We start from the raw sequence: 25,117 nt of genomic DNA, 5'->3' as shown, positions 1-25,117 counted from the left end.
TGGCCAAGCTCCAAAACTCTGCATTTCAGTTTGGGGCAAAGGTTCAGGCTGGTTTTCACAGATCAGTTTGTCCACCTCAGTTATTTCCCACTCTGACGTGATATAAAGTGCCTTTGCTTGTCTTTTGTTCCCTTATAGACAAAGTGCTGGTCATATTCCTTATACATCAGGCAATGCATGTGCAGAAAGAGAAAGAGGACTGAAAGCATGGCAAGACTCCACAGCTAATTTAGGATCAGAAATAGTGGGCGGGAGAAGCTGATTCCAGCTGCAAGGGGTTATATGGAAATATCCCTCTCAATTTTTCAAAGTCTTGTCCCATGTAGCACTGTTGGTCATTAGCTAGAAATAATAATATGTATTATTGATCACAAATGAATAGAGAAATTCATTACATAGATCAGCAGAGACAAAGAAAAGGTTTTTTGTTCTGGTTGTTAACAGAGAGAGGAGCCAGGAGGAGTCCTTTCCCTCTTACCTGGTCCTGTGTCCCAAGAGTCAGACACATGGTAGGAGCTGGTAGGAGCAAGGAAGGAGGGCTGCTGACTCCTTAACCCCCTGGGTTTTAAAACAGCTGCTCAAATGCCTTTAAACGCAAATGTAAGTGGCGTCCTAAGCAGAGATTGGTGTATTCTCTTACATTTGGAAACACTCTTCTCAGATGCTGAGCGGCTCCTGCACCCACAGGGTACCTTCAGCACTCAGCCTCAAACTGCAGCGTGGGATACTGCCTCAGGATTTGAAATTGTGTTGTGGGATCATCTGAATGGGATAAACTGACTACTTCAGTGCCCACGGGGCTCCAGTGAAAGCACAGCCACAGATCCTGAACACACCACTTGCCACTGCTGAAACAATATGGAGTGGACAGACACATCTGGAGCAGACTGAGGCAACATCAACAAAAATGGCAGGTAGAAAGCAGCATATGATTTTCCAGAAATGATTTTCACACAAATATATTTACTTTTCCTTTTGGGGAGAGCAGGGGAAAAGAGAGCTGCACATCCTTTACAAACAGTGCTGGTATTATTCACACTGCCAACCAAACCACTTAAGCTACAGAACCTTTGCAGTACCACAAGTGTAATACAAAAAAACAACCAAAAACCACTTACTTCCTTTTTTTCCCCCCTGAGTATTGACATTCTTGTGCAGTATTAGGAGAGCTAATTTAGCTTCCAGTTCTAAGAATTTTTGAATCTATAGCCAGTAATTATTTGCATTCAGGGGTACAAAAGAGGAAAACAAAGCCCACAAATTCTAGCACATTCATGTGGGATTGGGAGTTGAATTAGGATCCTCACACCCCATTGAATTATCGGCCCCCCTATTAGAGCCTTATTAAAATGGTAATGATTATAATGCCAGTCATAGGCAGGCTGTCGCACCTGTCAAAAAAAATACCCCGATTATCCTGTTCATTCAACTGTCTGGCATTTGAATCCATGTCTCAGGTTTACTGTTCTATGAAGTTTTTCTTTCTCTTTCTTTATGTTTTTTTCCTTTTTATGAAGAAAAAGAAAAGATACAAGAACAAACACTTTCACAAAGGTGATAAAAAAAAATCCCCTCTAATTTAGCACATCTACTACACATGTGGTGTTAAGGTATCTAGGACAGCAGTCTGAGGACATAGACACAATTTCACTGAATTTCTCTATAATGAGGAAGAATACAGAGGGCTACACTAAAATCTCTTTATAAAAAGGAACACTGCTTTTTAAGAACAAAAAGAACTGTTGGCCTTCCTCTTTCCCCACACACACGCTCCATTTCTACACACAGCCATGATTACATTACTCAGAGCATTAAAGTCTTCATACACAAAATAAACACCTTGGATGGTTTAAAGGGACAGTCCTGAAAAGATCAACATTAATCCACAGGCTTTGCTAAGGATGAAATTGCATTAATTCATTTTCTCCTTTGAAAGTAGTGAACATATAATTCGAAATAAGCAACACTAATCTAGGGTCTAATCATGAAGACATTTAGTAAAAGGACACTGGGGCTTGAAGACCTCTACCAGCTTTCAATTTAAAATCCTACAGTGATTATTCCAATAACCTGTTGTTAATAGCAAAAACAACATTAAGTTTAATAAAGATATATGGATACTTGGCTATCCCTAAAGTAGAAAAACAGCACAGACATGTTCCTGAGAATTTAAGTGACAGTCAGGTGGAGAGAAGATTAAATATTTTTCACCCCATTCAAAAGATGCCTTTTTCCTTTCCTCCAGCCCCGTTGTATGAGTTTTTCAAATACCACAGCATAAAAGAACGTCAGTGGAAGAGTATTTAGGGGCTGAATGCCTTCAATAGCATCTAAGACAGATGCTGTGTCACTGAGTGCCCTGGACCCTTTTGGGAAGTGAAGCAACCAACAAAAGACCGGTTGGATTCTGTTTGTTTTGGTTTGTTCCAGAAAAACATTTTTGATGAAACATGAAAAAAAAAAAAAAGCTAGCGTTTTCTTAGCATTGGGAATAATGAAACGTGTAAGAACTGCACTTAGCAGCTCCTGAGTGCATAAAGCACTGGATTTTTTCCTGTTTTCACAGAAGTAACTAGGAAAAAATGCCTTTATTTTAGAAGACCACATGTAAACTTGCAATGACTCCCGTTCTAGGATGATAGGGGTTGTATCTAAATGCTATTTTTTTAGTCCTTCATTGTGTTTCTAAATACAGTTTTTCTGAGCTTACAACAGCTAAAATAATATTTTTAAGGTGAAAGGGAACAGAATTTGAAGGATGTTATAGTGAAAAACAAGAAGTAACCATAGAATTGTAGCAAATAAATGAGTGAGCAAACAGCATGCAGCTGCTGCCTATTACCTCCTTGGTTTAAACACACACACATTTTTATTTTTGGACCTGATGCTCCTCAATATTCTGTTTTCTGCTTTTTTAGATGGTAAATACTTAACAGTAGAGATGGATGCTGCTTGTTCAGTGCCTGCAAAGGGAACACCAGGCCTTAAAGAGGACTTTGGAATGATCCTTTCTTTAAAATCCCAGTTATCTCCATGCAAGTAGAGTTGGGTCAAGCTCAGAAATCCTGTCTATAAACAACCATGTTCACTCAACCCAATCACTCACACAGTCAGAGACATTTGAGCAATGTGTTTGAACAGTGAGAAATAAGCATGATTTCCATTCTCCACTCCTAAATTCAAGGGGTGACCAGAAGGCTGAAGCATCAAATTTAAGTTTGAAGATCAGATGAGCTTTGGCAAAGGGTAAATGATGCCCTGAGACCACACCACTAACCTCATAGCACGTGCTGTCCCAACCCTGCTGCCTACTCACTTTTTCTTGCGTTAACTGGCCTCTGCAAGCTCAGAGCTCCTTATCCCCCATCCCTGTCTCCTCACTGTCTAAATTGCTGGAATAAAGATTCTCCCTCCTGCATGCTGACCTCAGGAGAGCTGCAGCACCCAAAAGTGATAGCAGGGAGCTGCAAGTGCTTGAAGGAATGAGAGAAACTAGAGAGGATGGAGAGACTGGGACAGGATAGATGCAGGTGCTGCCTGAACATGTTTCTGCAGGTGGCACATTGCTTGGATCAGGTGAGGAGCAGCTGGAGCAGTGGGACCACAGGCTGTTTCCCACTATCTTAATGCACCTCCTTTCAGATGCTTCAATCAAACAGCTGCAAGAAAATTCAGCAATCTGTCTTCTGAGAGCATTACTGAGTGAAAGCTGGAACTGATTAAACACTACCATAGCAATGGTGACAAATGACTTCACTGAGAAGGGTCTCAAGATCACTTCACCAATGACTCACTAGCCCAGAATTTGCCTGTCAGAGCCCAGAATGTGAATATTTTGAGGCAGTGCCCCAGGTTGCACCCTCCTCTTTGAGGCATTTTCCCGCTTGAATTTCACCAAGACTCATGTGGTTCTGTGGCTTTTAATCTTGAGTGAATGAGTGTTGCCACCCTTGTGGATGTGGTAGCTAGAGAAACTATCCATTCCTTCAAAAAATCCTCAACCAGAAACAGACCACCTACCCATTATTAACCAGGGTTACCAGTTAAAAACGTATGAAGGGGGTCACATGAATGGACAGCAGTGTTTATGTTTTATTAGTTTGAACAACAAGGGAATAGATGGATGAAAGATAAGGTAATGATTTGTGACAGGAGCCCAAAATTTGATTTCAACAATTAAATTACCCTTCTAAGAGATCCCCAAGGAAATCTATTAAAATACCATCTTCCCCTATCCCCAAAGTATACAAAAGCTGCCTAGTAACTGTCCAGTATCACTGCCTTTGTGACATGTTGGATGATTCCCAAGACAAAAACCATATGCTGTCCGATGAATGGTAGAGCAATCAACAAGGAAAGGCTATTCTTTAAGTTACTTGCCCTAAGGAAATAAAAAAAGAGAGAGAAACCAACAACTACACCACAAAGTTTGCACTAAAACATAGGGTTTGGTTTTGTTCACTTGGTTTTTCACCAGATAATTAGAAGTACTCCCAAGTCACAAAACCACATCCCTAGAAAGTGTGAGAGGATTTTCACTTTTGACGCCGTAAAACTCTGCATCAGTGGCAATCCCCCATGTTCAGAGGAGCATGCAGCAGTGAAAAGTGCCTAATGCTTGCTCATCATATTAACCCTTTCACCAGTTCCCTGGGACTGTTACTGAAGCCTAAGCTTTCCCTCTCACCACCACTCTTTAGTTACCTTGTACTGTTATATTTAAGGTTACCCCTGCTGCATAAATATTGCTGTTTAAACTCAGAAATTTCAGATGTGCAGCAAAGATGAAACAAAAGAACATATTATGAACATCTGCATCATTACAGAGCTAAGGGAGATCCTTGGTTTGACTCAAGCTAGATATACCTGTTTGGCCTAAAAATAACACTTGCAGACAAATGCAGAATTCAAAGACAGCAACAGAGGGCTTAGGTTCTTACTTACCTATGGCACATCTCAGGTCCTCAATTTGCTTACTCACACTGAAAAATCTGTCTGCTGATGATAAGAAGCCACAATTCAGAAGTGGCATTTTGAAATACCAGCATGGTATCTGCTACAAGAAATCAATATCATGCACTGATGTGGTTGGTATCAAGAACAAAGCTTGCTCCTAGTCAGTTGCCCAGTATAGTTCAGAGTACTTCCCTACAAGCTACTTTCATTATAGATTATATTTAAAGAAACCAACTGCCAATCATCATTTCTCTATGCAGTGAAACGTTATGTGTTCAGATGTGATTTTAGAAGCTATGAATAAAAGGCATTTTTTTAGTGAGAAACCTCAATTTTTTGAGGCAAGCATATATTTCAGTTTACTGCTTTGTCCACACGCATCCTCCAAATCCACAAATTTTGGCATTCACATAACTTTCACTGAACGTCTCTTTCAGAATAACAAAACCTCATCAAAATGTGCAGAATTTTAAGCAAAGGAGACGTTTATGTCTAGGCAGATGCATACAATTAAGTGTTTGCAGGACTAGGACTTAAGAGGTCTGGTATCTAGCTGTAGAGGGCTACGCGCATCTCAAGGAGGAGCTTTGTAAAGAGCACCAGAATGCTTTACCTACCTAGCCTGGAGCACTTTCAATTCCAAAGCCCTCGAGTCTATTCAACTAATCAACAATCTCATAAAATTGCTGCAAAATTCAACAACAACAGAAAAAAAGAATAAAAAGATAATTTTTTACACAGCACGATTTCCCTTCTCTTAGAGAAAACTTTCAGCTCTTAGGAAAATGAAAGAAATTTTAAAGTATGATATCTATAACTTTTCCAGATACACTTTCCCTCTATATTATTACTTATGATACTGAAGCCAGATCTGAAAACCGCTCAAACCCTTCTTCAGTCTGGCCCCAAGTCTAGTTAGCATTCTGTTCAGAATATCCTGCTTTGACTGTGAAAAGGAGCAGTTACCTCTTTTATAAGCTGCTTTAGAGAGGAAAAAAAAAAAAAAGAGAAAAAGAAAGAAAGAAAAGAAAAAAGAAAAATTCTGTCCTTGAAAAGCTTGAATAGATGCATACCATTATGAGTCTGGTAGGAGTGACTGGGACAAGTACCTGAAAACACACTGAGGCCAAAACCTCCTCTGATTTACCACAGCCAGGGTTTTACTCCATTACTCCATTTCTTACTACACATAAACACATAAATTCTGCAAAGCTGCTGCCTAACCCCAGGGACAGGTGGGGTCCCTGTTCTAGTATTTCTAAGGCCCCCTAAAGATGATGTGTTGATATGGGGATGCCCATTAAGGTCCTGATGTCTGGAATGCACTTAGGCTACACCTGAACGCAACGAGATTCCTTGTTGTGATGTTCTCCTGCTTATCTTGTCTGAAAGACCTGACAATCAGTGATCCCTGTGCCCATCAGTAACTTGCAAAATGCAGCAAGGCAAGAAGAATCACCTGCCCTGCTGCGGTATCGGTTGGGTGTAACTCTCGAATAGATAATTACGAATCTCACATACAGCCCACTTTCCAAAGCCAGTCCTTTGGGATTGCAGAAGATCTTAAAGTGACAACAAGAAACACAACACTTACAAAATCAACTGTCGCAGACTGTCAGTTTGTGACTGTTTTTGAATGGCAATGATCACATAAAACATGACCTAAAAATGCTCATCATGGCATCACTATTACCTTTGATGTTGGAGACTGCTGTAGGTCTACACCCAAAACTTTTGTAAGGAAATGTGTTTGATACATGTGCAATGCTTCTTGGTACTTTTATAATACTCCAAGCCATAAAGTGGATACTGACCTGTTAGGAAAAAAGAGTAAAGGCAGTCAATTTTTTTTCCCATTAGGATTATTTCAACAGGTAAAAAGAGAAGCCTCTAGTTGATATACAGCATAAAATGGAATAGAAGACCATTTCTCAGTGCTTGCACTGAAAAGCATCTTTGGCTACGACTGTGGTTTACAAAAAGCTTAATTTTTCAGTGACAGACAAAAAAAAAAATCACCTTTACTTTTCTTATGAACACCTTTTGTCACCTTATAACTTCCTGGCATGTTAAAATGACCAGGAAGAGATTGTAGGACACTCACAGAGATTTCCAAATGTTTCCAAAAATTTCCAAATCAAATCCTTTTGACTGGAATTTAGCCATTAGTCCTGACTCAGGAAAAATCAACAGTGTGAACTCCACAGAGCAGCACATGGTAAGGAAGGGATGGAAGAGCACAGCAAGCTCTCTGCCATGTGCCCAGCCAACATCTGATGTTAAGCACCGTGGCCACAGCGCAGTCTTTCTGCATCATCCCAAGTGTATCATTTGGAGGATGCTTGGGGCGTACGGAGCATGTCTGGACAGTAGTCAGTACACGATAAATGAATGTCTGATTTGCTTAGCAGTTAAGCAGGCAGGATTCTGCCCACTCAGTGGCAATGTAGGAAAGAACACAACACCATAGAAGTAATACATAAACTGACAAACACACACACACACGCATGTTTTAGCTTTGATTCTCATCTGTGGCTTTTACAGTATGACCCTGGTAAAGCCACTACACCTTCAGATCTCATGTTTCCAAGTGTGAGATATCCATTCACTCTCCATTTAGCACAACAAGGGCTAAATTCTAGCCTAATACAAATAACAAGCAGCAGGTATATGCTTCCAGGAAGCATTTTGCCAGTCATGTTTCCAGTAGCCAGGAAAAATTCTGGTTATCCCCATGAATGGAAGGAGGGGATCTTGCCCAGGGGCACCCTGTCTCTGTACCTCTTGGATCCCAGTAATGTAAGAGCTGCCTGCGCCTCCATGCCAAAACCAAGGGATTGTTTCCAAATCTGTGAGCCAAAAGTGTGATTATACTTTTTTTGGACACACCTCCATTTGCCTGGTTGCTCCTTCCTGCACCTCTAGTTCCAGCAGAAATCTCATTGTCTCTTATCTTTCCTCCACAGGATCTTGTCTATTTTTAGCCAGAGCAACGATGGATTTTATTTTCTCTTCTTTCCCTCCATCCAATTCCCTCACCACAACCCCCCCACTGCCATCCTATGCATTTGCAACAAAAGTGGAAACTTCAGAAACTATTTGTATTTCATGGGCATTCGCACATTGTGCCAAAACGATGGCCCAAAAGTTTGGCGGGTAATCTCAACCCTAGAATTCGTGAGCTGATGATGAATGGCTGTGAAGCCTTTGTGATTGCTCAGGCTCCATTGTGGCTGGAACAATGGAGGAGGACACAAGTCTGGCTCAGGAGAGCAACGGATAAAACTGTTGGGGAGAATAGCGGGCTCCTGCCGACATGACCACTTGTTGACATTGAAAGGATTCAAAAACAAGTGAGCAGAAACAGAAACGATTCTGTTCGGCAAGGCTATTAGTTGCAACGTGTGGCAGTGGAGCGGTCACTCCTGATGTGTTTCCTCGCTAATGAGCCCTGAATGCCCTATTAAACTGGGATGCTATAGGCCCAGCGCCACTGGGACAATGCTATGCATGAACGACTCCCCCAGCACCTATTGGCTGCCCGCATGAAGGAAGCAACTGGCAACACTCAGATTTAAACGGGGCTGACAGTACAGTTAAATGATCATTAATTAGAGTTGCTGAACAGATAGGGACTCCAAGCAATTCTTAATGACAAGATAACAGTCTAGTATTACTCAGCTTTGCGCAAGTTCAAGCTCAGACCCCATCTCGGTCTTTGTACTGTACATGATGAGTGTCAAGTTGATTTTGGTTTCATTCCTATATTCACAAACCGTCAGAAATCCTAACTGTGTGTTGAGGCAGAAATAGAGATTTTCATATGTAAAGATGAAAATAATCCTGTGTTAGGAATAGATTTTGTGCAGAAAAATTCATATTAGAAAACCGAAAATAGAACAGTAAAAAGAATATCACTTCTATCAACATGTCTGTAAATGAATCCATAGGGAAGTCACCACTCACCCATTTTCTGTGCCCTTTCATCAGCCTCTCTCCCCAGTACTTAACACGATCTATTCATCCAACTTCACTCCAGCCTTACAGCTCAAACCCCTGGTTTGTTCCATCAATCACTCAATACTAATCTGGGAAAATAAGAGAACACACCACCAAACTATCAAGCATTAGAAGCAAAAAGTCAGAGCAAGACATGAGCTCTGGCTTGAGGGCATCATTCCCCAACCATGGGTTTGGGAAGAGCCTTACTCTAAGAGTACATTACGTCCTAATCACCAGCTTCTGAGCTCTTCTGAGCTGGTGACATCATTTGGTGAAACAACATGTATAGCCCCTCCTTGCAACAGGATATTGGATTAGCACGGGTCTGATTTTCTACAAGAAATCCTGTTCGCTGAAGATTATTATTGACTGTATACAGTCTAGGATACAGTATAGTTCAAAACCACACAGTACGGCTCCTAAAGGCTTACAGGCCCAGGGCACTTGTGAAAGTTCTCACACCAGGGACTGAAGTGGTGAGACAAGCAATGTGCATTTGTGATTAGAATAGTGATTATAAGTATTTGGCATTCATATTTTCATTTGGCATTGTGGGTTTTGTTAGAAAGTCTTCTTAAACTGTGAAAAGTATACTGCAATAGCCACCTTAGTTCTGCAGTAGGTTAGGTAGGAACACATGTATATAAGTGATACTGAAAACTAAGAAAAAGTTTCTTGATTGAAACATAAGATTACATAAACTCTTAGTAGCACATTATTCTGAAACTTTTTATAGCTTTATTTGCACATTTTAACAAAGATACTGTAGAGAGGGAGGTAGATCATGGCTATGACAAGATTGTTGCAGATTGTTGAGCAACTCACTTTAGCAATTATTCATATTTCTTATGGAATTCTCTGACATGATGCATACAATATAACATGAGTACGTTCTACGAATCTTAAAGCACCTCCATATAGGCCCTAATACAAGTAGTCCCTGATCCAGAGGATTTCTGAGGCAGCACTGAATGCAACTGCCAAGTAAACAAATTTCTTCTTTCATCTCTTCCCTCCTCATCTCTGTTGAAGGAGGTAGCCTTTTTAAAGGAAATAAGAATGTCATGGTAAATGCTATCATATCACCCAAGAAATTTCTTATCTGCTTTTAATTTTTCTTATGGCAGATTTGGGGGGGGGGGGGAGGGGTGTTGTTCTTTTCCTTTGCAAATCAGTCTGTGAAAGCCTTCCCCAGAACACGCAATCTACATCCAGAGTATTAATTTCTCCAAAGGGAAAGGAGGTAAATGACAGTCAAGCCTGGGATTATGGGAGGAATATGGTTCTTCCTTTAGCAGCAGGGCAGCAGGCATTGCTCTACAATCACTACTGAGGTGCAAAACAACTTGTGAAATGGCATTCTGCTTAGTAGGCTCTAAACCTTGATTTCTAAGTGTAAAATTTTCCCAGCTAAAGAGGAATCAGAAAGATTCCAATACAAAGAATAGTATTACTTTTCAGGTAGTGTGAGTCTTATCATGCTCCACTGATCAACAGGATGAGTGGAGACAGGATGAGGCTGCCTCCCTACCTCCCTCTTTATTTCCCCTTTCTCCCTCAACAGTACTGCATCCTTCCAGCACATACAGACTCAGCAGCACAGAGTGGACTTACACATTTTGATCCATTAAATGCTGGGCCAGGACATGGCAAAACTCACTCTGACATCATGAGATTGAGGATCTATTTTACAGAGGCAGCAGGTGGTCGGGCTCTTTGTCTGGCAGGAAAGGCAGTCTATCTACATCAAATTCCAGCACTGAGACTCTCAATCACATCTGAATTTTCAATGTCCCAAGAAAATCTGTTCTTTTATTTCTGACTTCTAGGCATTAAACATAGTCTCAGATAGTAAATCTCTAGATTTGTAGAGACTGTCATAACATTGGGGTTTTTCTAAATGAACAAAATTTAGGCACCTCCCTAGAACTGTGAAATACTAGGATTGATTGACAAAGTGAAAACAGAGCCTAAAACCTTGCATTCTTCTGAAGACGCTCACTGATTTTATAATTCTCTCAAGATTTACATGACATATTCTGTGGGACTTTACACAAAGCAGGTGAAAACATGAGGGGACCCTGTGAGAAACACAACAGGAGTGACATAGATAAAGATTTGACTATTTGGGTATTCATTTCTATTTAAAGATTTACAGAAACTGAGATACAACTGCGCCATTGAGCACTTGCCTCAGAAAATTTGTAAGTCAGCTTGTTGTGTTATTATTTGTACAATAATCCCCAGTTTACTTTTCCAGTTCAGGCCTCTGTCACACATGTGGTTGCTGCGATGTTCAGAGCTCCCAGCTAAGAGGGGCCCCAGGAAGCTGGGTGCAGGATGAACATACAGGCTTTATTATGTTAAAGCCCACACAACAATTACATCCTCCTCTTGGAAAAGGGATCAGTGAGGAGGTGTATTGTTCGTTTGCTATTGTCTCTCCCTCCTTTGATGCCTGGGTTGAGCTCTCATTAGGCCTAATTGGATATTTGCAGCATGCCCTCAGTGGAGGGTATACCTGTGTGTTCTCCATGCCCAAGGGCTGACTGGAAAATGGGATGGCTCCTTCAGGGAGGCTCTGGGGCCACGTTGTGCTGGCCAGATGAAGATCTCTGAGGGCCAACGCTGCCAGAGCACAGCTGACAGGCCCCATGAGCAGTGCTTGGGGTTGAGACCTCAGCAAGAGCAAGGCAGAGAACTGCAGCATCCCCAGAAACCCCCTTGCTTCATCTGGAGAAGGAGAGGGATGTCTAAGCCATGTGCAGTTTGTCCCAGAGGGTTTAATTTTTTCACTTTTTCTAAAGCAGTATTACAGCTTTCAGGTCAGACTTCCTCCATGGCACTCAGGCAGCCTGTTAGATTGGTTTTATTTATGACAAAACCAAACAAACCTTGCCCTTTTGCTTATGGTGGGCTCTGTTTTAGTTGTTAAGATCAGGAAAAATAATATTGCATTTAAGGTAAGCTCGGAGGAAATACATAGCCAGCCTTCCTACCCGCCTAATGTATCTGTTACAGGCCTCCTCTGTTGATTTAAACCTCGGTGTTCATTTATACTCCGAGATGAAAACCAACACCAAAACAAACCCCACTTTTGTCAAGGAATATTCAAAGGAATGTCGTGTCAGCAAAACTTCAATGAAAGCAAGGAGCATTGAGATGCATAAAACTATAATGTCTCCAGTTCCACATAGCTCTGTACCATATGGCCAGAGAGAAGCAGATGGGCCAGGTCACCGCGGGGGAAGAGAGACAGAGGCTTGGGATTGTTATCTGACCCAGTGGGCCAACACTAACAGACTGTCCCCAGTGACCAGGCTATTATTATCAGAAAGAGTTGATAAGAATGTGATCCCCACATTTATTTGCCCTCAGGTAGTTTTCACATGGGACACCTCATCAAAATGACCTTTTTTTTGCAGACGTTTATTTTGAGGCTGGAAGATTTGACTCATGAAGAAGCCATGAATTGCACTGCACTTGTCTTTTATTGATTTTAGATACCAGCTATTCATATCTGTTTACTTGACTAAAGTTCAGAAACTTGCTTGTCTAAACAAGATAAATTCAATAAATAATGCAAAAATTTTTTAAAAAAATTATTACTATTATTGCTGTTACATGGCTGTGTAAATATCAGCCCAGCAAAAATAGAACAGAATAGCATGGTTAGTGACAGAGAAATCCTGGGATGTCTGAAATGATTTCAGCAGGAGAGTTCTATGTTACTGTGTTTCTCAGTGAGCTGCCCAGTATTAGCAATAAGAAAAGTTCCCCAAACTATTAAAGTTCAAGGTATAGTTACCTAAACGTTGCACGGGAGGATTTTTTGAAGCATTATTTCAGGAAAAAAAAAACCACAATAAAACCAACAACAAAAAGGTACAAAACTGCATGAAAAAATACTTGCATAGGAAAGTTGGAGACAGAAATCAGCTATTCCTGCTTATGATTCAAAGATGCCAAATATTTCACCTGAGATGCAGAATGGACCCATTAAGAGTAGTGACACTGCAGGTTTTACTCATGAGATTATCTGTGTTGCATTTTATGGCTTTTGCTGTCAAACACCTTACAGCTCCCAGCCGACACCTTCCTGGAGGCCCAAGCATCTAAGAGAGCTCAGCATCTGCCCCACGGGAGGGTGCAGACTTCCTGACCTCCTGGATCCCAGCTCTTCAAATCACAGCCATCCTTGTTCCTACTGCTGAAAGAGGGACCTCAGCCACGAACATGAGGGACCAATGCTCTTGCTAGAGCCAGGTGCCCCTGTGCTTGGAACAGTGGGGATCATGTCACCGCTCGGTATCTCCAACCAGCTGGAACATTTACCATGGTTTCTTTTTGCCCAGGACTGGATGCTGACATTCCTTTTGGGTGAGTTATTTCTTAGCTGTGCGACTTGGATAAACAATAGGTGGAGATGGAGAAGTCAATTTTACAACAATGATATCATTTGTTCCTCCCATTCTAAGCTGTTTTGCATAATGGAGACTTTGCTGACCAGATATTGCTGCTTGACCTTATGCACAACTAACTAGTTATTATGGGCTGCAAAAGCAGGAAAGCTCTGTGTCCAGAATCTCTAAACCTTATTAAAATGGCCATTTGGGACAATGTCACTCTAATTTAAACAGAGACTTATTGCTGCTAAATGACATTACTAGAGCTCATGGAATTTAGGCAGATCGTTACCTCTTGCTGAGCTTGGAGCCTCTGGCTGACCTCGATGTGCATCCTCGCCTCGATACACCATCCTTGGGAAACTCAGCACTTGCACTGAGCCAGGGATTTGGCATGGAGAGGGGTGATTTTCTGTTTCCCACAGCACTTACTCCAGGTTGGAGATGTGTTAGGGAAGGGGGGTGTGTCTGTGTGTGTGCATCTGCATACGGGTAGGGGAGGTGGACAAGGGGTAATCAAGCCCTTCAAAGAGAATTTTGTCTGTCCAGGATAGTCTACACCACTCACCGGTGTTTGGGGCCATGGACTAGCTCAGGATTAGGATCCAATGCATACTGTGGCTAAGCACAGATTTTGCTGAGTGATACCTCATAACTATTCATTGCAGCCTTTGTGGGCTTGAATTAAACTTTTCCGCTATTGACTTCCAATAGGAAAAGCATTCCTAAACTACAGGAGCATGTAAGGAAAGCCCATTCCTCATCTGTAGAGGTGTCAAGAGTACATCTAAGAGAGAAAAAGGAAGATGTTTGTTGGCTTACCATTCCTGGATTTTCTCCTCTGCTGAAAATGGTAAGGTTTCTACTGAAAATTAAGGTTATTCAAGGTAATTTGAACATTTCTGGGTAAAAGAAGTCCTGGAGTCCCTGCTGTGAGCATGGATGTGAGGACACAATACCTCTGGACGTGCCCCAGTGGAGCTGGTAACCCTCTTGTGGGAGACACACAGCACCTACCTCAGCCATATGCTGCCAAGTTACACAGACTGACATAGAGATACAGCATAGTCACAATAGACTACCTTTATTTTCAGTTCCATGGAGGCTCATTTCACCTCATCTCTACTTTTGTAAAGTATTTTTGCTCTTGTGCCTCTGAGGTAACTTGATCCAGTTATTTTTATTTAGTCTAATCTTAAAAATACTATAAACCAGCTCTGATTTGAATACCTGACTGATTTAGGATACTCTTTGCTCTTCTGAACTGGCTGTCTTTTCTCTCCATGTCCCCTACTTTACAAGAAAAAGCTTCCATTGACTGGTCAGACATAGAAATACTTCTGAAACGCAAGCAGCTAGACTTCTGGGAAAGGGAATGATATATTCAGAAACTTCCTAGAAATGACAAAAAGCTATATGAGGGTGCCAAAACTCTGATCACTTACAAGAACTCTTTCAATATACACACAGAAGCAAGAATGACAAAGAACAAAGAAAACAGAAGATGTAAAGAGGGCAAGAAAACTAATTCCCAAAGTATTAAATGTTTAGAGACAGAATATTGGTCATTTAGTGCAAGTGATTTCCCCTGGTGACCGGGAATGCGGTAGAAACAAAAATCAAAGTATAACTCTGCTTAATATACATTGTCTCAGCTTGATGCTGCAAAGTACATTTCATTACAAGCCAAAAGAACAGCCCTCACTGATGCTTGCTCGAATGCTTCAGTTTCTGGATTAAGCTGTCCCATTGTTTTGAAGCATAGTTATGGTTTAGAGATCAATGGGACATAGACTATCCTAATCTACTATGAACAGCCCATAGCAGAGAAGGGATACTCTGCACTAGAGAGCCATCTAAGTCTTCTAATTACTTTGGCTACTGATAGATTGGCTCTTACCCCCTTGAATTCCTTTGTCACTGAGGAGTTAAAATTCATGAGCGTCTATGCTGCTGAATGCTTACTCCAGTGCTGCTATTTTCTGCGCCAAGCTAGCCATCACCGCAAAGAGTCGGAGGTCTGTCAGGCCATCTGTTACATAATAGTCAACAATCTCTAAAATCTGGGGAAACTGAGATGGAGAGAGCAAAGATGATGAAGGGTTTAAAAAGAACAGATTGCTGCCTTGCTTGGAAGGGAGGGAGGCAGGGGGAAGGGAGAAATAAAAAGCCCTGATGGAAGCAGAGACAAACCCGATTAGCACAGCCAGCAAAACAGTCCCCCCAAAATATTAATGCACCAGACTGGTGGGGAAAACAATGTTTTAGCGCTGGACAGCTGAAGGAGGCCACAAAAAATTACAACTGTAATTTAGGCATTGTCATAGACAAGCAGACACTGAAGATCATTTGAGAACATCCTCTAAATCAGTAAAGAAGACCACTGCAAATATTTCTGTCTCTGTGTTATACAACACACTGTTGCTGTACCACAGGGAAGTAAGCGTAGTATTTTCATTCCACTCTTTTCCTTTCCTAATTTCCCCCTCCCTTTGCAAAGAGGTGTTTGCTGATTTTAAGGCATCAGAAAGGTGATGACTCGGAAGTAGGGTTCAGCTACCTTGCATTTGTCTTGCTACATGTCCACATTTTAAAAAAGACTGACTCTCAGAAGAAATATTATCCATTTAACTGCCTCTCCAGCCACTGAAATTGTACCAGCGGTAATACTGGCTGGGTGAGCCACCCAGCTGCATTTAAACTCTCCTAACATGAGCTGACTTCTAGTCTGCTCTGCGCAGTCGTATCTGTTCTTATCCTTGCTCCCCTCTCTAAAGCTTGCAGAGCTTACTCTACCAGCAATAACCATAATGCTGGTGTCTTCTTGATCTCCTCTTATGGGGATGTGTCAGACTAAGCACACTGCAGGTATCAGCACCAGACTCCTTGGAGCTTCCTCCAAATGGATGTCCATTCTACATCAAGGCACAAATTTTACCCCCAGACTCTCTTGACATTAAAATCCACTGAGAATCAGAGGTCTTATGGCCGTTTCAGGAAGCTGTTTCTGTTTGAACAGAAACATGAAGCACCAAGCAGACTCAGGCTGTGGTTCTGTCAGCCCTCTGTCTTTCAGGGACTGGGTCCTACCCACGGGATTCAGTGGCCTCTCACATGAAAACACATGATCTTTACTCCTGTGAAGTTCATGTGCTTCAGACCATTTCATCAGACAACACTGGAATACCCATTATGTATGTGCTCTCTAGCTCAAGTGCTTTGCTTTGTTACCCCTTTGATCAAATAATTTTTAAACTACAGCAGAAAACACAATACATGGCAGTTGAGGAAGGGAGAGGAAAGGGATATTTTCTGAATGCACATAAACAACTAAAGATGCAGGGATAAATTTGCTGGTTAACTTTTCATATGACAGTAACCAATGCCAAAGCAAACACATCATAATGGAAGCAAGTAAAATCTGTGTTCATTCACTCATTGCTGCTACTATAGGTTAAGGTGGTTCATTAACTGATATACAAGTGCATAGTGTAATGCACCCCTCTTAGCTGTGTTAATGGATCACATAAGATAATGCTGACAGATGGAAAAGATGAGCTTTATTGGTCTGATAAAAATAAACAATAAATGCAGGCAGTGCTGAACTGGATTATCATAGTGCCACATGAGTTGTGTAATGATGTTAGCACTGGCGCCTGCCTCAGAGCTGATGCTTCGGAATACTAACATTGAGCCACTTGATACGTGTTTGATGTCTAAACAAGTCACATCCTTTGCTGAGAGGAACAAATTGCGATGGAGACTGGCTGTGGGGCTTCAAGTTTCAGATAAAAACCTGGCCAGAAGAATTCCATCCAAATAATTGTCCAAAAGACTTTCTACTTTTAATCGTATGAAATATGTGGTTGGACCCTTTTTGCTTCTTTTGTTGGTTTTTTTTTAAACATCCAAATAACTTGGTCCCTGCTCTAGTGCTAAAGCCTTGTCTAACATTTCGTGCTGGGAATGCAAAGCAGGGCACCAAGTACAGTAGTACAAATAACACTTTATTTACAGTTTCATGGCTTTCAGATTTCCTGTCTCCATAATCACTTCCTACTAATTTCCTTCTGTTTTGTTTAAAATGGTAGTCTTTTCAAAGAAAGTGCCCAAAGAAACAACGCCTTTGTAAGGTTTGGATTAAATCACGGAGGTTTTTATACTTCTTTTTCTGTATTTCCCAGTACCGGTTTTCTGCATTAACAGAGTTTGTGCTGTATGTCTGGATGGTTCAAACAAGATCGTGATAAGAGAACTGCAAAAAGGCCAGCACTGAAGGGCCAAAGTCTCAGCTGGAGGAAGCTGGCACAGCTCCATCAATGTGCATCAGCTACAAACCAGCCTCACTTGAAGAACCAAATAAATGTTTTAATGCTGGACATGAAAAACTTTCAAGCACTACCATGACACTTGGAAAATTTGCTAATACTTGAGCACATACAAAACATTAAGATAAAATCAAATATCTGTGTTGTAGGAAGTAAATAAAAGCAACTACCACACAAGTGGTGTTTCTATACAGGGAGAGTAGCTCAATCTGAAATTAAATCCGCAGAGTATTTGACATATTTTTATCTTCTCTAGTGGTTTCAGTTGCCTAATGAGCAACATCTCCTACAGCTATATTTAGACTCCTCTACATTATGCCAAGTTGGCTGACCAAAATGGGACAGATCCCAAATCCTCTGTAACTTTTCAAACTGAAGCTAACAATTGAAAAAAAAAAAAAAAAAAAATCTGTGCAAAGCCTTAACACTGAGTAGCATGAGTAGACTGTACCCTTAATATTACCTCCTTGTTATATCCCAACTACCTGGCCAAAATTACCTGTATAAAAATGAAGGCATACACCCCGTTTCCACTGCTGACCTCTGGCCTTCCCCTTCCTTCAGAGCTCTGATTTTTCTCCAGGCCTTCCAGACCCTGAACACTACTCTTACTTCCGAAAACGGAAGGGTAAGGAACGTGTGTTATTTAATTTATTAGTGGGTTATCTATAGAATTGTTTAATAAAAAAAAAAAACCTCATACATATGCCAGTGCTGCTGCTGGTCAGTGTTGACCAACCAAATATCACAAAAATGAAGGTATGAATACTGGAAATGTTTGCCACCCTTCTCACACTTTTCCACGAATGGATCTTTGACTTTACTTACACTGTAAGTCAATAAAGGGGCAACTTCTTTCAAGACCATCAAAACTTGCTGGGGTTCAAGTACCCATCTCATCAGCATCCTCTTGCAAGGACCCTCACAATATATTAGTTTCCAGAAAATTAGACAGTCGCCTCTGGGCAGAGCTCCAGTGTCTCCAAATGTGGCTTTTACAATGCGTAGTTAAGCTCTGCTTTCATTTTTCAAGTTGAGGGAAAACCCTCAAAACCTCTTACTCTTTCCCTTCACTGAACACAAAAGCACAGAAGTTTAGCTTTTTTTGGCTCCACACCACCTTCTTCATCAATTAGTCATTTCTCAATATGTAATACAACAGTAGTAGTAGTAGTAGTAGTAGAAGAACGAGAACTTTGAAAAATCAAAAATTTTATGAATACACAGAATTTCTGAAAGAAAGGAAGGATTTGATATCTGTCTATGGCTTTCCATTATACTAAGCTAAAATGCACTACAGTATTTCTACAGAGATACTAACATTCATTACTTTTCTCAGTGAGATGATACATCAGATATTTACAGGTACTGCACAGTCCAAATGGCTTTATGATCTTCTGGAGAGGACATAGAGACAGAGAAGAAAAGATCTGAACAGGCAAGAAGTGATGTGATTTACAGCTTCTTTTAAACAAACCAACACTTTTTACTTAAAAGTCATTCACATGTAAGACTAATACCTTTTTCTTTTTTTTTTTTTTTTTTACCCCAGCTATCTCTCATGGAGCTTCACTGCTTACCTGGATAATTATGAGGAGCACCCAGCTTTTGACTGGAAAAATCCTTACAATAATCTACAGCACATTTACTAGATTTGAAAGATCCAAGTCACACGGGAGATGATGGTCATGCCTGCATCGCAAACTGGAGGACACTGCAGAGATTCCACAGCAGATGGAGCCCTGAAGAGCTATACCTCTAAGTTTCAGTGCCCCACAGCCTACACCAACCAGCATGGTTCTGGGAACAACTTATCCACAGTACAGGCGGTGCTGCTGTTGAATCTACACGTCATCCTCCACAGGACATGTTAGACTGTGCACCTTCTAACACAGCTGCTGAGTGTCTGGGCCTGCTTTGCCTCACACCCAGCTGAGTTGGCTCCCTCTGGACCACAGATTCTTACATATCCACTTTGAGGTTTACATGAATTAAGGTAAGTAAATGTGATCAGTGGAGACAATCTGTTCATATTGAGAGTATATTCTCTGATTACGCTTGAAGTTTTACCACTCTCATCTTAGTCAGACCGGCATACTTAAAATACACATTCCTCACAGGATCATTATAAAACATTCCCTCTTTAGATTCAACAATCCATGTAGGACATGGTGTAGGGTTGTGAGCTCTCTTAGAAGTCTGTGTTCAATCTTCTGTTTACCGTCTCTGGGAGTTAGAGCAGAAGCAAGATCAATTTTGTCTCATTGTAGTGATAGGCAGAAAGACTTTTCTGGAGAAGAGCTTAAATAGGGGCAGGACTGATCTCTTAGAGACTTTTATCAGACTCTGCCGGTGCTTAGAACCTCCAAAAATAATTAGTAATGGCAATTTTAAAAACCCAAACAAAACCCCCTCCATACTAAAATAGGTCTTGGTTACAAACCAGGAATGTCTTTTCTAGGAAAAGGACATAAAAGCTGAAGTTGTAATGGAGACATTGGGCACGGAGAGTATAGTTTCTGTTTTATGGGGAGAGAGAGCAAATATGGAGGCATTCCGTGCTTCTTATAACCACAAAGTTGTGGACTGCCTCCCCTGCTCTCAAGTTCACCAGGTGTGCTAGTTTATACTTGCAGTTCAATCAAGATGAAAATGAAGTAATAGCATTCAGGAAATGACACATAGAAAGGAAGAACCAAGTGAAAAAGTAGTATCAGGCATAACCTGAAACTTGAGCATCCTACTTCAATCAACTTTATATCCCAAGTAAGTGTGAGAGCTTAGCAAATCTTTTAAATATGCCTTTGATCTGTTCAGATGCTCAAGAGAGAGTCCAAGACCAGAAACCTGGCACCCAGGGGAGCTTTTGTCTAAAGAAAGGTGCTCTTCAGGTCCCCACTGAATGAGAGAGGGGCAGAAGCTCTGTGGGAGGTGTTCTCCAGCTGTGGAGAGATGCAAACACTTTGCTGCTGTCCTAATATTTCACACTCCAGACCAGGCCACAAGACAAACAACCCGGGTGTTGTTTCAACTGTCTAATTTGACATGGTTTAACACTACAAGAAGTGAAAGAAAACCTTAGCACTCCTCCCACCCCTCTCCTTGGACCAACTGAGCTGTCACTGTCTGCACAGAAAGTGATTATTCGGTTGAAAACACATTTCGGCCTGATGCGAACGGAACAGACTTAAAAAGTGGAGTTTCCTTTTGTGCCTCTCCTCCAAGGAGAGTGAAAAGCAGCAAGAAGAGATGCAGGAGGGAAGGGGGTGACCACTGTGCACCATCAGCACTCCATGCTGCCTGTTCTGCAGCCCACCCTCAGCAGGCAGCCCCAAAGGCAGCCAGCTGTGGCCTTGCCAGAGGGGTGAAGAGTCTTGTGCAGGCAGTGACAGATATTTTCAGGGGGAAATGTACAGAGGGAGCTGGAAAAAAGTGTTGGCGTGATGGAGTTTCAAAACCAGAGCTTTGCTAAGCAGCAGGCTGCAACCTTTGGTTAAAGTTTATCTTGCAGAGGTTGGTAGCTTAGCAACAAGGAGTATTTTCATTTGTTTTGTACAAACAGAAGAAGCAGCATCAGGCATGTCAGAGTACAGATGTGTCAAGGCATCAGGGGAGAATCACTGGGGAGCAGTGATTTTCAGCACGGATGAGCAGGGATACCCATCTCCAGCAACATGGGACTCTCCTTCACACATGAGAATGAAATTGCCAGGACACAGAAAGGATTTTCAAGATCCCATCCAGAGTAAAGTCATTTTACTTATATATGCTAAGAGTCTATTTTCGATTTTAAAGATGTCCATGAAGCAAACTTCATGGAGTTGACTTCCTATTTTGAAGAATATCCCTGACTACTAAAGCTCACTTTAATCTGGGTGCAGAAGGATGTAATATATGAGGAAAAAAAAAAAGCAAGTCATATATGCAAGTAGCAAATAGCTGCTCTGCCATCATACAAACTGAGAATTTGTATCTTGGGGTGTTTTTGCAGCCTAACTGGACAATTGACCTCTGTCCCCATTCAACATCTTTCCAGGCAGCAGTTTTTACTTTCAGCTCAGTACTGAAAATCAAGAGTGAAGAAGCTGTCACATCCCACCACATCATGTCCTTCATTCACTCCCCTAAGAACCTGCACACACAGCCAGTATCTCTTCCTGTTCAAGTCAATAAATATTTTGATGGCTGAATACCAGTGCATTTCACAAACTCTCAACAGAGAAAGTACAGCAGCAGAAAGGAAAAGATGCCCTAATTATTCACAGGTAATGATCTCAGGTTCTCACTACACATTTATATCCCTACCCTCTGTTAATGAATTCATAATGTGGTAAGAGTTGAGCAACAGCAGAAAGCACACCTTACACAGCCAGTCGGATGTACAGCTGTGACACTGTTGCATAGGTCCTCCTCTGCTCCAATAAGTTTTCACCTTAAAAAGGTGAAACAAATTTCTCCAGAGCTTTCCATTCAGCAGAACTTAGGGGAAGCAAAGCCAGAGTACCCTACACCAGCAGATGCCTGGGGGACCACTCAGTGCTCCCATGGGATACTGCCTCCTCTCCATGTACCTGCCAGACGTGCAGTGAACAAGGCAGGGCTCCAAAGAAGAGGGGAACTTTCACCATTAACACCAGGACATTCCTCTTAGACATTTTGAAGAGAAGCATACTGTACAGAAATGCCCTCTGACAAATTTGTGCAAACAGCCTTCAGACAACAGGCTGACACAGGTCTTACTGACACTGGCAGCACCACGGGGTCGTTTGCACACGGATGGTCGGGGCCTGGCAGCACATTAAGGACTAAGGCTTTTGTTACACTCTGCCACAAAGATCTTCTTGTATGGAAGTGTGCTTGAGCAAGCTCAGTTATCAATGTGGAAACTGATGTAACTGAGTGATTAGAAAGCATAGTTCCTTCTTCCTATCCAGTCACTAAACCACCTTTCACTGTCTTGGAAAACACTGTTTTTTCTGCAAAAATATTGTGGAAAGAGAGTAAAGTGGACTTAGGACACCACTAGGATAAGCTTGCCAGCTCCTTACATTCGAACATCTTGAAGTGGACCTTCCTAATCCAGAAGTCTGGTGAACATGTTATGGGTTGGTAGTGCTGGGGGCAGGGGAAGGTAAAGTGTTGGTGTATTGCTTGTTTTAGTTTTATGTATTCAACTTCTCTCTCTTTTAGACACACACACAAATACACATCTTTCACAATTTGTGTGATATACAACAACATGAATTTTGTCAGGTTGCACAAACATTTATCCTAAGAAAACAAGTGTTTCTACTACTTGCATGAGCTCCCAATAAACAGAAGGTTCCAGCAGATCTACAGTGGCACCTTACCTGAAAAAAATTTCAGTGTCCAACTTCATCTCACCCAAAGCTTTCAAAGGATCAGAAATATGAAAGCAAATGGTCACACCTTAAGAATTCCATTGGATTCAAAACTTACAACCTGCCAGATTAAAATCTTCTATAGCAATGATCCATGCCATCAACACCTGAAATTTTACGAACAGTCTTGTTTTCTTGAAAGGAAAATCTTGTTTTCTTATACCCATTTGTGATTGTTTTGCAGATCTACAGAAGGTCTTCCACTTCCACAGCAAGGCCAAAACACCTTCATTATGCACAGCACAACCCAATAAAATGTCCCCACCATGATGTAAGAGAGAGAACTCTCACTAATCAGCACACATTCTGAAAGACACAGCCCAAATTACATGAATCAAAATCTAAACGTAATTCCAGACTCAATATTCTAAATTCAAAGTGACTCCTATAATTATAACTTTTCCATATTTAAAACAATAGGTTGAGTGAACAGGAGAAAAGAAGGGCGTGGAATGAAATAAAGAGAAGAAGGATCTCTGTGTCATAGTGAGTCACAGATTTGTCTCATTCAGTAATATTCACAGATGAACGAAACACTCCTCTTCCTGGCTGGAAGCACTAAGCTCAAGTGAGCAAATACCTAGCAGGAGAAGCAGTCATTCAATTAGAAAAAGTTTAAAAGAGAAAAGAATCAGAGTCTCTCATAGAATTGGAAATTATGGAGGACTGGAGAGGCAAAGTTCAGGTCAGCGTCTGAAGGCTCATAATTCAGGGTTAAGAATAGGATTTTCTGCTGTTAGACAGGGACGTGACCAATGAAGGTGACAGAAGAGATGGAAGTTCATGTGAGATTGGCCAAGAAAGACAGAAATGTGAGCTAGAAAGATGATGCAGACGTGAAAAATATGATGTAAGGTCTGTTGAGGAGGGTATTTACAGTAGAGAATTACCAGTAAGTAGCAGCGGACTTATTTTGTGCTGATGGCTGGAGGTCTACTTACCCCCTTCCAGATTGCCAGAGACCCCTCTCTGATCACCCCAAAAGGCTTGCTGCCAGTCCCCTGCTCCTGGGGCTGAGCTGCAGGGTCAGCCCTAATGTGGCACCACTGGCCAACATGGCTGATTGGACTGAGGGGAGCCTCACCGGGGCCTCAAGCAGGAGCTCCGGATCTGTGTTTAAGCTCCCACACTTGCCCTTGGACCCCACATGAGCGACATTGTTGACCCTGACCTGTGGTCTGACTCCTTGGCTTGACCTCAGACCTGCTTCATTGCTATGGATGTGTCTAGAGCCATTAGGCTGCATTTGACCCTGGTGACTGCCAGTGGAGGATGTGACCTGCTCTCCTCTCTCCAGTGCTGTGGGGCTTGCCAGGGAACTCACTGCCCTGCCCATCCTGCTGCCCTGCCTCACCCTTGATTCCCAGCTCTCCTGTCCTTGCTGTGCCCAGATGCAGGAGGAGAAAGCCTACCTGGAGCAGGTTCAGGGTGATGAAAGGAGCACAAGGGATACTGACAGGGCCTGCTTTGGCCAGCCTGGCAATACCAGAGCTCTGAGCTGGAGCACAGCCCCCTCACTAAATATCTCTAAGGTAAGCAGGCGGAAAAAGGAACAAGCTAAACAAGCTGGCAGTGTTAGCATGAAAACAAATGTCATTTGGAAATTAGACACAGATTTCTTACCATCAAAGCAGCTTGGGTCTTGAAAGGCCTGCTAATCAGTGCAGAGGGAGCAGGAACGACAGCTTTTAGATAGAGCTTGAACAGCTCACAGAAATGATTATATGACAGGCAGAGCAAGTGCCAGATCCAAGCTCTTATTTGTGCAATGAACACAACAATGCTCAGCACATCCCTAGGGCTGGCAGCAGACTGGATACCTGAGGAAGCCAAACTTTTTCTTCTCACTTGTCTTTTCACTACAACCTTTGTGCCTTGTTTCCTTGCTTCCTTCTCTACACTGCACATTCCTGGCATTGTGACTCCACCACAGCTGGCTAAGGGGAAGGAGAGAGAAGTCCCCATTTATCTTTTTGGCAAATTCCCCCTTGTTTTAAACACTTTGCTTTTTTTGAATATTAGT

The 25,117-nt window shown here is 41.8% G+C and overlaps 1 long non-coding RNA gene across 1 annotated transcript in view; it reads left to right on the top strand.

The window, feature by feature from the left end:
* LOC104696232 overlaps positions 1-25,117 on the top strand; it is a 47,803-nt gene that overhangs the window by 17,730 nt on the left and 4,956 nt on the right. The window contains exons 3-5 of the long non-coding RNA XR_002047973.3: positions 13,040-13,338; positions 14,079-14,217; positions 19,245-19,688. This is a non-coding gene — a long non-coding RNA (uncharacterized LOC104696232). The remainder of the gene's footprint in view (positions 1-13,039; positions 13,339-14,078; positions 14,218-19,244; positions 19,689-25,117) is intronic.

This window comes from Corvus cornix, chromosome 1A (genome assembly GCF_000738735.6).
Source record: "Corvus cornix cornix isolate S_Up_H32 chromosome 1A, ASM73873v5, whole genome shotgun sequence".
Lineage (NCBI taxonomy): Eukaryota > Metazoa > Chordata > Aves > Passeriformes > Corvidae > Corvus > Corvus cornix.
The sequence above is the reverse complement of the archived record's forward strand: the minus strand, read 5'-3'. Positions and strand labels throughout refer to the sequence as shown.